Source organism: Nesoenas mayeri (assembly GCF_963082525.1).
Source record: "Nesoenas mayeri genome assembly, chromosome: 18".
NCBI classification, from domain to species: domain Eukaryota; kingdom Metazoa; phylum Chordata; class Aves; order Columbiformes; family Columbidae; genus Nesoenas; species Nesoenas mayeri.
In genome coordinates, this window is record NC_137566.1 from 2852750 (window position 1) to 2859673 (window position 6924).

A 6924-nucleotide genomic window follows, 5' to 3' on the forward strand; every position below is an offset into this window, starting at 1 on the left:
TAGGCTGCGCTGCCCCCATCCTGCAAATGTGGAGTTTGCCCCCATGTTGTCAAACGCCTTGGAAGAGACTCGGGTCCAGCACACACACTCACCCCGAAGGAGCCCGGTCACCGTGGTGTCTGCGAGCGCCGTCCAGGGGATCTGCTGCCAGCGCAGAGCTGCGGGGAAGCAAACAGGCCTGTTAACACGCGGAGCTTCGGGACACTTCCAACACAAGAGCTGGGCCCCACTGACGCCATCCGAACTTCAGCCCCATGATAAGTTCTGTCTTGGCAAGAGAGAGATTCGCAGGCATCGAATGTTTTCTTGAACTGGAGCCTTACGTACCTGCCAACATTTTTACTTCCTGCTAAATGCTTTTACTGTAATGTTAAGCTCACATGGCTAAGAGTCACAAAAGACTGATAGAACACCATATACCGATGTTGTAAAACATTCAGAGAGCCATTATTCTGATCCACGCAGGTTACCCCCTTGAACAGAACATCACTGGGAAATCTCCCCTCCCATCCAGCCCAATGGGCCCAGTGGCAACCACCGCTCACAAAACAAAAACCAAACAACACCGCAGCTACACGGCCAATAAAATCTGCTTTACACAGTCTGAAACAGCAGGGATCCATCACATAAAGCAAAACTGCACTCCTCTTCGTAAAAAGAGCCAAGCCTGTTTCCCTTTGGTTTATAACAGGGGGGGAATTTTAGTCCTCAAGAAATATTCTCCAAAAGTTTACAGGCAATTGTATAACCTAAGAAAACCCCCATGGAGCAGTTTGATACAAAAAGTATTTCCCAAGCAGTGCAACGTTCCTCCTGTGCGTTCTCCCACATTTTCAACATTCCTCCCAGCACTGCTGTGTTCCAGCCAACTATTTTCTGACATATCAGCTTATTCCTCGAGGAGGTCAGACAGAGTTTGACGTTAAAAAGATCAGCAGTGGACAGACAGATGGTGCCCTGGATGTTTGGAATAAAAGACCTTTCTTTCAATAACATGTAACCCAAACAAGGCTCAATGAATTTGTGTGAAAATCAAAAGTGATCAGAAAGCGTCTTTTGAATCCTAAAGCAGAAAGTTGCAGCGCAGCATGAAAAATGTGGAAAAAACCCTTGAAATTAGTAACCGAACCACACAGTTATGGGCACAGCTATAAGTGAAGCCCCCTACTATTGTAAAGTATTCTGCTTTTTGAAAGCAAGGAGAGCAACAGCCAAGAATAAATGGCATTGTATGTGTTTAGCTAGCCATAAAAAGAGAAAAAAACAGCATTATTTTAAACAGAACAGTCTAAATTGAGAGCAGCCACACATCAAAGTGTGACCATATCCTTGGCAGAGCTGGAGATGTAATAAAGAGGCATTTATTTAAGTGCATTTAAATGCGTGAAATGTATTTAGAGCTAGAGGCTCTTCTGCTCTCACTTGGCAATGTATAACGAGAATCACAATAATGCTTCGCAACATGCGCTTAGGAAAATGCACAGGAGTCAGATCTCACCTACAGCAATAGGAATCTGCAGCGATGCCTTCACAGGCTCGGAAATGGTTAATACCGAGCACTGAGCAGAGAATTTGGCTTCTGTACTATGACATAAAGAGACTTTGACAGCACTTTCGATGTCAGTGGCTCCCCTGGCGAGCAGCGAGGTGAGGTCTGCACAGCAGCTCCCAGCTCTGTGTCAAGACAATGTTAACCACACTTGTGTATTAGTTTTCAGAATTTTTTCTAGTGATATTGCTATTTAAACGTTTATACAACATAAATTAGAACTTTCTTTCACTTGTTTAACTCTTCCGTGTTCTATATCTACTTCTTCATTAGTAATTTCCTTTTCATTCCAGATTCAGTGCTGCAACTTTAAGTGCAGGTAGCACACATTAGTCAAAGGAACAGGAATCTCACGTTTTATAGGTAATTAGACAAAGGTTGAAAGATTTTTAGCTGCTTCTGGTATGCTCAGGTTTCAAAACCTTCATCAGCCCACCTACTGCTTGCAGAAGACACTGCAAAGATGATTATTCTACAGAACTAGTAACATGATCTCTTTTTCTTTAATAATAGTGATTGCCTTGACCCTCAAACAGCTCTAGTTCTACTTAGAGCCAACATGGACTACGGCCAAAGCATCATACCAAGCAATTGGCAAAGCAGAGACAAAAGAAGTTATTAATTACGTAAGCAGAGTTTTCTTGCTTGATTTTTATCTGTAGACCATAAAGCATCATCTGCCTCCAATCATTCAGCAGGCAGTAAACACAGTTGGGAATGTACGTCCTGCTCCTGATCTCAAACAGCCGCACAAACTCTCACCTTCCAGGCCCAAGTTAATGCCATTTGGTCACATTGCAACACCAAACCACACGGATCCACAAGAGAAACAAGACTTCTGTCCTTTGGTAAAACATCTTTCCAGACTTCTGATGGAAATCTAACTGGAGCTTCTCTTCGGCCCTCCCTCATCCCACAAAACACACTCCTCTCTTTCATTTTTCCCTCAAGAACTTTCCAGACTTTTCTCATGGACATCTACCATAGGTCTTCCTAGACTACAGTAGTTTATTACACATAATTCAATTAAAAGATGAAAATGTAAATCAGCAAGATGTTCAGCACTTAGTGTATCTCCTATTTCTGCTACTGTAGTTCTGTTCCTCTCGCACAGCACTCAGCGCCTGTTCGGCCATCCCTTCCTCCATTGCACCTCATTACAAAGGGGAGCTCCTTGAGGAGGCTGCCCTAGCACCAAGCATCCTCAGAGAGCTTTTGTTCTAAAGGCACTGGTGTACTACACAAGCTTAGTAATTAGCTTTTTGAATCAAATTATTAAAACTTGGTTCAGGAGAAGAATCTTAATTCCAACAGAACGCCTCTGCCAAACTGTTTCTGAGCTCAGAGTGGCCTGTGCCCCTCATCCCTTTCTCCTCTCAGGCTCCATCACTTCACACACCAGCAGGAGATTTAAGGCAAGTTTGAGTAAAATTATTTACTCACGTGAGCAACTCCTCTTGTTGTCAAAGAGTGTAAGTGCACAGACCTGTTCCTCTTGCTGTTTTACCAACCGTGTTCAACTGTCCCAACAAGGAGAGCTGAGAAAAGTTCACCCACCACAACTGCTGAACTGGAGGCACCAACAGAACTTTGTGCGGCTGGGTGTTACGATTTCTGCTAACAATAGTATTATTGCCTTAAAAGACCAAACAGCACTTTTTCTGATGGATCATTTACATTCCAGAATACGCACTTCGCTAGTTCTACTCCACATGCTAAAAGGTTATTATTCCTCCTCTGTTGTTCTGTTGCATCCAGTGAGAAAATGCACAGAACCAGAAGTCACGGCTGTTAGGGACACTCGTGCCAAAAAGCTGACGCAGCCACGGGCAGGTGCCTGTTTCCATAGGGAACCAGAAGCCCTTGGAACACCAAAATGGACAGTGCTACACGAGAGGCAGAGTTTCACCATTCACAGAAGCACAGACAGCTTGATTGATTGATTTTAATTAAAAAGTCACAATTTAGAGTGAGTCAACAGATCCTTTAGTTGATGCCATCATCCAATACCCTTTTATAAAACCTACTACCCAAAAAACACTCTCGTCCTACTGAAACAATACATTGAGACAAACAGATCCCCAAATCCCTTTACAAGAATCTGGTGAGATAAAAACTCGGCCAGCAGAAAGTCGCAGCGTGAGAACTGTGCTCTTGCTGAAGGTGAAAACCTGGTATGATGCTGGACATCCCTTCCTGACCTCACATCTGGATAGCACCGCAAACATCTTGGGAAGACACAGTAAATGAGGGAGGGGATTGTCCCAATGGGTACGAGACACATGTTTGCACAGCTCAGTGTCTGCTCCCTGTGGCCAAGCTCTGATGATTTAAAGAACAGTAGAGGAGGAAACACGCTACTTTAATTTAACTTTCCCCTGTAAGAACAGCAGAACTCTCCCTTGAAGCAGATGTTCATCCACAAGCACAAGACCGCTTAAACCTATCTTAATTTAGAATCACAGCCCTTTAAGCAAGTTTAAAAACTCCTGCTATTCCTGCAGCCAAGCAGCCTGAGCAGTACAGCATCCCAGAAGGCGACTCACTGATAATCTCCCTCATTTCCCCCAAACCACGAGGGCAAACTTGCACCAGCAAGTTGCCCAAGGTTCCAGGTTTAAGCCTATCTTCAAAATTGTTATTGTTTCAGCTTAGGAACTCCAAATAATGGCAAACCTTTAACATCTCCTGTAAACTATTCCTATAATTAACCTCCATCACTGCTAGGAAATTGTGTCATATTTAAAAGAATTTGTGTAGCCTTGACTTCCAGTTACCGGATCTCACTATGTCTTTGTTGGAAAGACCAAAATGTTCAGCTATCAGATAACTTTCCCATCGGCATGGATTTCCACAGAGCGGCTGAGTCACTTCTTAACCCTCTTCTCTTGGATGTGCCTGAATAAACTGAGTTCATTAGTCCATTATGTGGCTTGTTTTCCAGAACCAGAGCATTTTTGTGGCCTCCTCTGGACTCCTGGGTATTTTCATATCTTACTCGACAGCTACTGTAAGTGGAGGTTATGTCCTAGGAGTCTGTTCTAACAATACCATGAACATGATTCCTTTTAAAAAAGAAAACAAAAGCAACAAAAAATCACAGAATCACAGTGTCAGGGATTGGAAGTGACCTCGAAAGATCATCTAGTCAAATCCCAAATGAAATAAACTCTTCCCACACCAGCGAAGTTCAAATTGTGTCGCTGGTGCAACAAAATCCTCCAGGTCACTCTCTGCCACCTCTGTGGTTGTGTTGTGAACCTGTCATGGTTTCTAGATGTAATGTTGCCTTTTTCATCATATTAAGATCCTTCTCCCACTTGGAGCCGTCTAACCAGGAAGGTCAGACCAGGCCACAGCAGTAACATCTTGCCATCGATCATCTCACCTATCTGTCTTCGGTAAACTTTACAGCAAAGGTATAAACCTGCTTTTGGAAAATTTAAGCCAGTATTAGCATTTGAACAAAGAACTGGTAAGTGGAGGAGCTGACTGGAAACAGCCCAGTCATTTATGTCTTCTAATTAACAATAAAGATGCAGGATTTGTTCCTAAGCTCATTCTTAAACTTCGTCTTGCTGCCCTACGGCATCACCTTTGTTAATTAAATTGCCAGGTCACACTAGAGTCAAATTCCTCGGAGTTTCATGTATGTGATTCAAACAATATCAAAACCGACTTAACCAGACCTTGAAATCCCCTCAAGACGGAACACCGGGCATGGGGGAATCTCCTCTTCGAGGGTATGTTGTTAAGTCCTTGATCTCTACATTCATTGCATTTGTGGTATCTAATTACAGAGTTTTACAAGCTTGTTTTATTTTATTCCTGCTATTAATATCAGGTTAACTTGCTTTTTTTGTTTTGATAAACCACATTTCATCTTCCCACACGTGTGAACAATATCTGTGGTACTTCCAGTCCCAGTGAATTTTTTCCCCCCATTTTCCAAAGCATTTAAAATCAGTGGTGGGGAGCTCAACCAATTCCTTTAAAACTAAGCTGTCTGAAAACACACCCATTCTACCGTTCCTGTAACAGGTCGCCCGTAGATTCCTTTGGCTTCCAGTGATACTTCGTTATTAATTCACTCCAATTACCTGTAAGCCATATAATTATGTACGGTGGCTACACAAAGCCTGTAAAGTATGTAATTACTTGTAATTGTGAAGCTGCGGCCGCACTCACTGTCCGCCGGTTCCCTCCGCTCCCCGGGTTTCCCGGCCCTTCCCCGGGCTCCCGCTGCTCCGCCTCCCGCCGGCCCAGGGGCCGCTCTGCCCGCAGGCGCCCGGGCCCGCCCGCTGTCCGCTCCGCAGGGCCGCTCAGGAGCCAGACGCGGGCGGGGATCAGCCCAGCCCCGCCGGCCCCGCTCCCCTCAGGGGCCGCACAGCCGGGCTGAGGGGCGGCCCGGAGCTCCCGCCCGCAGCCTACCGTAAATACCGTAAATAAACACCGTAAATACCGTAAATAAATACCGTAAATACCGTAAACACCGCAAACACCGGCAGGTGCGCTCCCGCTCCCGCACTGGCGCCCGCGCGCAGCTCCGCCGGGAGGCGCCACCCAGGGAGGCCGAGACACTTGGTGGTTTTATTTCGGCTGCGAAGCGCGTTACACGCGGAGCGGCCCCGCTGCCCCCGCCCGCCCCGCCCCGCTCCGCTCCTCTCGGGCTTCCCAGGGTCAAGGTCCGCTGCGCCGGGCCGGGCTCCTCCACATGGGCCCGGGCACAGCTTCCCCCCACCCCGAGGCTGCGCCAGGGCCAGGACCCGGGCCCGGGCCCGCCGCGGCCCTGCGCCCCCGCGGAGCCGCAGCCCGGCCCGGAGCTGCCTCGGTGCGGCCGCCGGCGGCTGCCACTCACCTGGCACCAGCCCGGAAGCGACGGGAACTCCGGAGTCCTCCTTTTAAAATCTTCCCCGGCGCGCCAACTCCTCTGCTCCGCGCGACAAACCCGAGCGGCTCCGGAACCCCTTGTGCGCAGCCGCGCGCCCCACCGGACCGCTTTTGCGACAGCACCGACGCACAGCGCCCGCAGGGGGCGGTGTCGCCCGCAGCAACGCAGCGAGCCCCCACTTTACCGTATGTACCAGAGCGCGGCGGCACCCTTATGCCTACCGTACTTACTGTAGTTAACACGAACACCTGTAGGGCCGCGAAAATAACGATTACATTTAAAACCCACCCACAACAGCATCATGTGTCCTTGTGGCCAAGAAGGCCAGTGGCACCTGGAGAGCATCAGGTAGAGTGTGAGCAGCAGGTCGAGAGCAGATTATCTTCCCTCTGTTCCGCCCTGGTGAGGCCCCATCTGCAGTTCTGTGTCCAGCTCTGGGCTCCCCAGTTGAAGAAGGACAAGGAATCACTGGAGAGAGTCCAGC

General features: G+C 47.5%; 1 protein-coding gene across 1 annotated transcript in view; it reads right to left on the reverse strand.

Annotated features, from left to right (window-relative positions):
• Nucleotides 1-6510, reverse strand: part of EXD3 (exonuclease 3'-5' domain containing 3) — a 296792-nt gene extending 290282 nt beyond the window's left edge. Inside the window, exons 1-2 of the mRNA XM_080355777.1 lie at nt 6408-6510; nt 93-158 (exon numbers count right to left, since the gene is read on the reverse strand). The gene's annotated coding sequence lies outside the window, so the exon portion shown is untranslated. The remainder of the gene's footprint in view (nt 1-92; nt 159-6407) is intronic.
• Nucleotides 6511-6924: the final 414 nt, after the last annotated feature.